The sequence below is a fragment of the Oreochromis aureus genome, linkage group 6, assembly GCF_013358895.1.
Source record: "Oreochromis aureus strain Israel breed Guangdong linkage group 6, ZZ_aureus, whole genome shotgun sequence".
NCBI lineage: Eukaryota > Metazoa > Chordata > Actinopteri > Cichliformes > Cichlidae > Oreochromis > Oreochromis aureus.
The window spans coordinates 26,813,158-26,822,354 of record NC_052947.1 but is presented as its reverse complement, the minus strand read 5'-3'; the positions used below and the strand labels follow the sequence as shown (position 1 = coordinate 26,822,354).

The 9,197-nt window shown below is 51.5% G+C and overlaps 1 long non-coding RNA gene across 2 annotated transcripts; it reads right to left on the bottom strand.

Moving 5' to 3' along the window:
• Positions 1-7,748: 7,748 nt before the first annotated feature.
• On the bottom strand, positions 7,749-8,941 carry LOC120440446. 2 transcript variants are annotated; one of them, XR_005613257.1, is made up of 4 exons: positions 8,652-8,941; positions 8,197-8,380; positions 8,006-8,062; positions 7,749-7,872 (listed from the first exon to the last, which is right to left on the bottom strand). It is a non-coding gene; the product is annotated as an uncharacterized LOC120440446 (long non-coding RNA). The 2 variants fall into 2 exon arrangements; XR_005613258.1 differs by lacking the exon at positions 8,006-8,062 and having other exon boundaries at positions 7,750-7,872; positions 8,652-8,933.
• Positions 8,942-9,197: the final 256 nt, after the last annotated feature.

Below are 9,197 nucleotides of genomic sequence, written 5' to 3'. Positions count from 1 at the left end.
GGTGCCTCCCTCCTTCTGACAGGAACTTCCTACAGACCAGGTGTGAATGATGCCTGAGTGGACATACAAAACTCACAAGTTCCTGGCTCTCACAGCTCCTCTGCAGCGGGTTAGTCGAAGAAGGAGGGCATCGCGAGGGGCGTCGGGGGCGGAGGACTGTGCCTCACTGCCTCCCCTTCTCGAAGAAACCCGTCTTCAACCGAGCCGAGAGAGCCAGGAACTTGTGAGGTGTGCATGTCCTGGTGAGCCTCCACCTTTTTATAGGTGGGTGCAGCCTCGACTGTATAGAGACAGACCAGGCCAGCTGCACCACACAGACACTTCAAACCTCATCTGAGGACATAAAACACACATATACATCTATATTACTATTAAAAAAAAAATACAGTTAGGGTTCTTTTACAATGTCAGAAGGAGGGAGGCACTAAGGCACCGCCTTCCGCCCCTGGACGCCCTCATGCGGTGCCTCCTCCTTCTGACAGGAACTTCCTACAGACCAGGTGTGAATGATGCCTGAGTGGACATACAAAACTCACAAGTTCCTGGCTCTCACGGCTCCTCTGCAGCGGGTTAGTCGAAGAAGGAGGGGCATCGCGAGGGGCGTCGGGGGGCGGGGGACTGTGCCTCACTGCCCTCCCCTTCTCGAAGAAACCCGTCTTCAACCGAGCCGAGAGAGCCAGGAACTTGTGAGGTGTGCATGTCCTGGTGAGCCTCCACCTTTTTATAGGTGGGTGCAGCCTCGACTGTATAGAGACAGACCAGGCCAGCTGCACCACACAGACACTTCAAACCTCATCTGAGGACATAAAACACACATATACATCTATATCTATATTACTATTAAAAAGAAAATAAAGTTAGGGTTCTTTTACAATGTCAGAAGGAGGGAGGCACTAAGGCACCGCCTTCCGCCCCTGGACGCCCTCGCGGTGCCCCCCTTCTGACAGGAACTTCCTACAGACCAGGTATGAATGATGCCTGAGTGGACATACAAAACTCACAAGTTCCTGGCTCTCACGGCTCCTCTGCAGCGGGTTAGTCGAAGAAGGAGGGGCATCGCGAGGGGCGTCGGGGGGCGGGGGACTGTGCCTCACTGCCCTCCCCTTCTCGAAGAAACCCGTCTTCAACCGAGCCGAGAGAGCCAGGAACTTGTGAGGTGTGCATGTCCTGGTGAGCCTCCACCTTTTTATAGGTGGGTGCAGCCTCGACTGTATAGAGACAGACCAGGCCAGCTGCACCACACAGACACTTCAAACCTCATCTGAGGACATAAAACACACATATACATCTATATTACTATTAAAAAGAAAATAAAGTTAGGGTTCTTTTACAATGTCAGAAGGAGGGAGGCACTAAGGCACCGCCTTCCGCCCCTGGACGCCCTCGCGGTGCCCCCCTCCTTCTGACAAGAACTTCCTACGGACCAGGTATGAATGATGTCTGAGTGGACATACAAAACTCACAAGTTCCTGGCTCTCACGGCTCCTCTGCAGCGGGTTAGTCGAAGAAGGAGGGGCATCGCGAGGGGCGTCGGGGCGGGGACTGTGCCTCACTGCCCTCCCTTCTCGAAGAAACCCGTCTTCAACCGAGCCGAGAGAGCCAGGAACTTGTGAGGTGTGCATGTCCTGGTGAGCCTCCACCTTTTATAGGTGGGTGCAGCCTCGACTGTATAGAGACAGACCAGGCCAGCTGCACCACACAGACACTTCAAACCTCATCTGAGGACATAAAACACACATATACATCTATATTACTATTAAAAAAAAAAAATACAGTTAGGGTTCTTTTACAATGTCAGAAGGAGGGAGGCACTAAGGCACCGCCTTCCGCCCTGGACGCCCTCGCGGTGCCCCCCTCCTTCTGACAGGAACTTCCTACAGACCAGGTATGAATGATGCCTGAGTGGACATACAAAACTCACAAGTTCCTGGCTCTCACGGCTCCTCTGCAGCGGGTTAGTCGAAGAAGGAGGGGGCATCGCGAGGGGCGTCGGGGCGGGGACTGTGCCTCACTGCCCTCCCTTCTCGAAGAAACCCGTCTTCAACCGAGCCGAGAGAGCCAGGAACTTGTGAGGTGTGCATGTCCTGGTGAGCCTCCACCTTTTATAGGTGGGTGCAGCCTCGACTGTATAGAGACAGACCAGGCCAGCTGCACCACACAGACACTTCAAACCTCATCTGAGGACATAAAACACACATATACATCTATATCTATATTACTATTAAAAAAGAAAATAAAGTTAGGGTTCTTTTACAATGTCAGAAGGAGGGAGGCACTAAGGCACCGCCTTCCGCCCCTGGACGCCTCGCGGTGCCCCCTCCTTCTGACAGGAACTTCCTACAGACCAGGTATGAATGATGCCTGAGTGGACATACAAAACTCACAAGTTCCTGGCTCTCACGGCTCCTCTGCAGCGGGTTAGTCGAAGAAGGAGGGCATCGCGAGGGGCGTCGGGGCGGGGACTGTGCCTCACTGCCCTCCCTTCTCGAAGAAACCCGTCTTCAACCGAGCCGAGAGAGCCAGGAACTTGTGAGGTGTGCATGTCCTGGTGAGCCTCCACCTTTTATAGGTGGGTGCAGCCTCGACTGTATAGAGACAGACCAGGCCAGCTGCACCACACAGACACTTCAAACCTCATCTGAGGACATAAAACACACATATACATCTATATTACTATTAAAAAGAAAATAAAGTTAGGGTTCTTTTACAATGTCAGAAGGAGGGAGGCACTAAGGCACCGCCTTCCGCCCCTGGACGCCCTCGCGGTGCCCCCCTCCTTCTGACAAGAACTTCCTACGGACCAGGTATGAATGATGTCTGAGTGGACATACAAAACTCACAAGTTCCTGGCTCTCACGGCTCCTCTGCAGCGGGTTAGTCGAAGAAGGAGGGGCATCGCGAGGCGTCGGGGGCGGGGACTGTGCCTCACTGCCCTCCCTTCTCGAAGAAACCCGTCTTCAACCGAGCCGAGAGAGCCAGGAACTTGTGAGGTGTGCATGTCCTGGTGAGCCTCCACCTTTTTATAGGTGGGTGCAGCCTCGACTGTATAGAGACAGACCAGGCCAGCTGCACCACACAGACACTTCAAACCTCATCTGAGGACATAAAACACACATATACATCTATATTACTATTAAAAAAAAAAAAACTACAGTTAGGGTTCTTTTACAATGTCAGAAGGAGGGAGGCACTAAGGCACCGCCTTCCGCCCCTGGACGCCTCGCGGTGCCCCCTCCTTCTGACAGGAACTTCCTACAGACCAGGTATGAATGATGCCTGAGTGGACATACAAAACTCACAAGTTCCTGGCTCTCACGGCTCCTCTGCAGCGGGTTAGTCGAAGAAGGAGGGCATCGCGAGGGGCGTCGGGGCGGGGGACTGTGCCTCACTGCCCTCCCTTCTCGAAGAAACCCGTCTTCAACCGAGCCGAGAGAGCCAGGAACTTGTGAGGTGTGCATGTCCTGGTGAGCCTCCACCTTTTTATAGGTGGGTGCAGCCTCGACTGTATAGAGACAGACCAGGCCAGCTGCACCACACAGACACTTCAAACCTCATCTGAGGACATAAAACACACATATACATATATATCTATATTACTATTAAAAAGAAAATAAAGTTAGGGTTCTTTTACAATGTCAGAAGGAGGGAGGCACTAAGGCACCGCCTTCCGCCCCTGGACGCCCTCGCGGTGCCCCCCTCCTTCTGACAAGAACTTCCTACGGACCAGGTATGAATGATGTCTGAGTGGACATACAAAACTCACAAGTTCCTGGCTCTCACGGCTCCTCTGCAGCGGGTTAGTCGAAGAAGGAGGGGCATCGCGAGGGCGTCGGGGCGGGGACTGTGCCTCACTGCCCTCCCCTTCTCGAAGAAACCCGTCTTCAACCAAGCCGAGAGCCAGGAACTTGTGAGGTGTGCATGTCCTGGTGAGCCTCCACCTTTTATAGGTGGGTGCAGCCTCGACTGTATGGAGACAGACCAGGCCAGCTGCACCACACAGACACTTCAAACCTCATCTGAGGACATAAAACACACATATACATCTATATTACTATTAAAAAGAAAATAAAGTTAGGGTTCTTTTACAATGTCAGAAGGAGGGAGGCACTAAGGCACCGCCTTCCGCCCCTGGACGCCCTCGCGGTGCCTCCTCCTTCTGACAGGAACTTCCTACAGACCAGGTATGAATGATGCCTGAGTGGACATACAAAACTCACAAGTTCCTGGCTCTCACGGCTCCTCTGCAGCGGGTTAGTCGAAGAAGGAGGGGCATCGCGAGGCGCCGGGGCGGGGACTGTGCCTCACTGCCCTCCCTTCTCGAAGAAACCCGTCTTCAACCGAGCCGAGAGCCAGGAACTTGTGAGGTGTGCATGTCCTGGTGAGCCTCCACCTTTTATAGGTGGGTGCAGCCTCGACTGTATAGAGACAGACCAGGCCAGCTGCACCACACAGACACTTCAAACCTCATCTGAGGACATAAAACACACATATACATCTATATTACTATTAAAAAAAAAAAAATACAGTTAGGGTTCTTTTACAATGTCAGAAGGAGGGAGGCACTAAGGCACCGCCTTCCGCCCCTGGACGCCCTCGCGGTGCCCCCCTCCTTCTGACAGGAACTTCCTACAGACCAGGTATGAATGATGCCTGAGTGGACATACAAAACTCACAAGTTCCTGGCTCTCACGGCTCCTCTGCAGCGGGTTAGTCGAAGAAGGAGGGGCATCGCGAGGGGCGTCGGGGCGGGGACTGTGCCTCACTGCCCTCCCTTCTCGAAGAAACCCGTCTTCAACCGAGCCGAGAGAGCCAGGAACTTGTGAGGTGTGCATGTCCTGGTGAGCCTCCACCTTTTATAGGTGGGTGCAGCCTCGACTGTATAGAGACAGACCAGGCCAGCTGCACCACACAGACACTTCAAACCTCATCTGAGGACATAAAACACACATATACATATATATCTATATTACTATTAAAAAGAAAATAAAGTTAGGGTTCTTTTACAATGTCAGAAGGAGGAGGCACTAAGGCACCGCCTTCCGCCCCTGGACGCCCTCGCGGTGCCCCCTCCTTCTGACAAGAACTTCCTACGGACCAGGTATGAATGATGTCTGAGTGGACATACAAAACTCACAAGTTCCTGGCTCTCACGGCTCCTCTGCAGCGGGTTAGTCGAAGAAGGAGGGCATCGCGAGGGGCGTCGGGGGGCGGGGGACTGTGCCTCACTGCCCTCCCCTTCTCGAAGAAACCCGTCTTCAACCGAGCCGAGAGAGCCAGGAACTTGTGAGGTGTGCATGTCCTGGTGAGCCTCCACCTTTTTATAGGTGGGTGCAGCCTCGACTGTATAGAGACAGACCAGGCCAGCTGCACCACACAGACACTTCAAACCTCATCTGAGGACATAAAACACACATATACATCTATATTACTATTAAAAAAAAAAATACAGTTAGGGTTCTTTTACAATGTCAGAAGGAGGGAGGCACTAAGGCACCGCCTTCCGCCCCTGGACGCCCTCGCGGTGCCCCCTCCTTCTGACAGGAACTTCCTACAGACCAGGTATGAATGATGCCTGAGTGGACATACAAAACTCACAAGTTCCTGGCTCTCACGGCTCCTCTGCAGCGGGTTAGTCGAAGAAGGAGGGCATCGCGAGGGCGTCGGGGCGGGGACTGTGCCTCACTGCCCTCCCTTCTCGAAGAAACCCGTCTTCAACCGAGCCGAGAGAGCCAGGAACTTGTGAGGTGTGCATGTCCTGGTGAGCCTCCACCTTTTTATAGGTGGGTGCAGCCTCGACTGTATAGAGACAGACCAGGCCAGCTGCACCACACAGACACTTCAAACCTCATCTGAGGACATAAAACACACATATACATCTATATTACTATTAAAAGAAAATAAAGTTAGGGTTCTTTTACAATGTCAGAAGGAGGGAGGCACTAAGGCACCGCCTTCCGCCCCTGGACGCCCCTCGCGGTGCCCCCTCCTTCTGACAAGAACTTCCTACAGACCAGGTATGAATGATGCCTGAGTGGACATACAAAACTCACAAGTTCCTGGCTCTCACGGCTCCTCTGCAGCGGGTTAGTCGAAGAAGGAGGGGGGCATCGCGAGGCGTCGGGGCGGGGACTGTGCCTCACTGCCCTCCCTTCTCGAAGAAACCCGTCTTCAACCGAGCCGAGAGAGCCAGGAACTTGTGAGGTGTGCATGTCCTGGTGAGCCTCCACCTTTTATAGGTGGGTGCAGCCTCGACTGTATGGAGACAGACCAGGCCAGCTGCACCACACAGACACTTCAAACCTCATCTGAGGACATAAAACACACATATACATATATATCTATATTACTATTAAAAAGAAAATAAAGTTAGGGTTCTTTTACAATGTCAGAAGGAGGGAGGCACTAAGGCACCGCCTTCCGCCCCTGGGCGCCCTCGCGGTGCCTCCTCCTTCTGACAGGAACTCCTACAGACCAGGTATGAATGATGCCTGAGTGGACATACAAAACTCACAAGTTCCTGGCTGGCTCACGGCTCCTCTGCAGCGGGTTAGTCGAAGAAGGAGGGGCATCGCGAGGGCGCCGGGGCGGGGACTGTGCCTCACTGCCCTCCCTTCTCGAAGAAACCCGTCTTCAACCGAGCCGAGAGAGCCAGGAACTTGTGAGGTGTGCATGTCCTGGTGAGCCTCCACCTTTTTATAGGTGGGTGCAGCCTCGACTGTATAGAGACAGACCAGGCCAGCTGCACCACACAGACACTTCAAACCTCATCTGAGGACATAAAACACACATATACATCTATATCTATATTACTATTAAAAAGAAAATAAAGTTAGGGTTCTTTTACAATGTCAGAAGGAGGGAGGCACTAAGGCACCGCCTTCCGCCCCTGGACGCCCTCGCGGTGCCCCCCTCCTTCTGACAGGAACTTCCTACAGACCAGGTATGAATGATGCCTGAGTGGACATACAAAACTCACAAGTTCCTGGCTCTCACGGCTCCTCTGCAGCGGGTTAGTCGAAGAAGGAGGGGCATCGCGAGGGGCATCGCGAGGGGCGTCGGGGGGCGGGGGACTGTGCCTCATTGCCCTCCCCTTCTCGAAGAAGCCCGTCTTCAACCGAGCCGAGAGAGCCAGGAACTTGTGAGGTGTGCATGTCCTGGTGAGCCTCCACCTTTTATAGGTGGGTGCAGCCTCGACTGTATAGAGACAGACCAGGCCAGCTGCACCACACAGACACTTCAAACCTCATCTGAGGACATAAAACACACATATACATATATATCTATATTACTATTAAAAAGAAAATAAAGTTAGGGTTCTTTTACAATGTCAGAAGGAGGGAGGCACTAAGGCACCGCCTTCCGCCCCTGGACGCCCTCGCGGTGCCTCCCTCCTTCTGACAGGAACTTCCTACAGACCAGGTATGAATGATGCCTGAGTGGACATACAAAACTCACAAGTTCCTGGCTCTCACGGCTCCTCTGCAGCGGGTTAGTCGAAGAAGGAGGGGCATCGCGAGGGGCATCGGGGGAGGAGGACTGTGCCTCACTGCCCTCCCTTCTCGAAGAAACCCGTCTTCAACCGAGCCGAGAGAGCCAGGAACTTGTGAGGTGTGCATGTCCTGGTGAGCCTCCACCTTTTTATAGGTGGGTGCAGCCTCGACTGTATAGAGACAGACCAGGCCAGCTGCACCACACAGACACTTCAAACCTCATCTGAGGATAAAAATTACGAGAACATCATAAAAGCGGAGAAAACTAAAGTTGGATACATGCAGGGTGACAGGAGACGGTAGCACTGCACAGGTGAGGACAGGTAGCCAGTTCAGGGTGTGTGAGCGTCAATTTCACTCCTATACAGGTGGGGATATGCAACTGTGTGAAAGAGAAAAACAATAAATACCATCACTCACACAGACACACACAACAACAGAAGAGAAACAAAGAGAGAAAAAAGTGCTTTTCAAGCACCTCATCTGAGGACAAAAACTACAATGAGAAAATTAACCTTAGAAACTTTCAGGGTAACCGGAGACAGCAGCACTGCACAGGTGAGGATAGGCAGCTGTTTGAAACAGACAAAACAATATGCACAAACACTGACGCAGCCACACATACTCAAACCAGCAGAAGAGAAAGAAAGAGAGAGAAAAAGGTGATTGTCAAGCTCAAGAACAACATAAAAACGGAAAAACTAACCTTAGAAACATGCAGGGTTACAGGAGATGGCAGCACTGCAGACGTGAGGACAGGCAGCCAGTTCAGGCTGTGTGAGTGTCAGGTTCACTCCTATATATGACCTCCTATCACAGAATGCGTTACTGTGACATCACACGCTTTGTGCTTTGAAGTGTGATGACTGGATACAGGTGGGGAAAGGCAACTGTTTGAAAGACACAAAACAATAAATACCATCACTCACACAGACACACACTCACAACAACAACAGAAGAGAAACAAAGAGAGAGAAAAATGGTTATCAAGCACATGAGGAAATTAAATATATATTTATATATGTACATATAAATATATATATATAATACATATGTACACACACACACACACACACACACACACATATATATTCAAACCTCAAGGACAAAAACCTGAGGACACAAACTACAAGAACATCATAAAAAGAAAGAAAAACAAACCTTGGTAATATGCAGGGTTACAGGAGACGGCAGCACTGCAGACGTGAGGGCAGGCAGCCAGTTCACGCTGTATGAATGTCAGGTTCACTCCTATATATGACCTCCTATCGCAGAATGCGTTACTATGACATTACACGCTTTGTGCTTTGAAGTGTGAGGACTGGTGATGTCAATAGAACAGCCTGTGATCTTACGTCCACACTAGCCCGAATAAATTTGAAAACGGCGTTTTTGTCTGAAAACGCTCCGTGTCCACACTATCGTTTTCAGTCGTTTTCACAGAGTTGTGCGTCCACATTGAAACGGCCGAAAACGCTTACGTTCCAGCACTGCGCATGCGTGAAACGCAAGACGATTCGACACCTGCCTCATTTCTGTCTGCCGTTTATTTACTTTCCGGCTCTTTGAAACGTCGCAGCAAAATGTCGAGGAAAAGCAACCAGTTTTTTAAATGGACTAACAATGAGGTGGAGTTGTTGCTGCGAGTAACACAAAAGTACAAAGTTGCAAAAGCGATTGAGAATTAAAGAATTTGAAGAAAAGCTA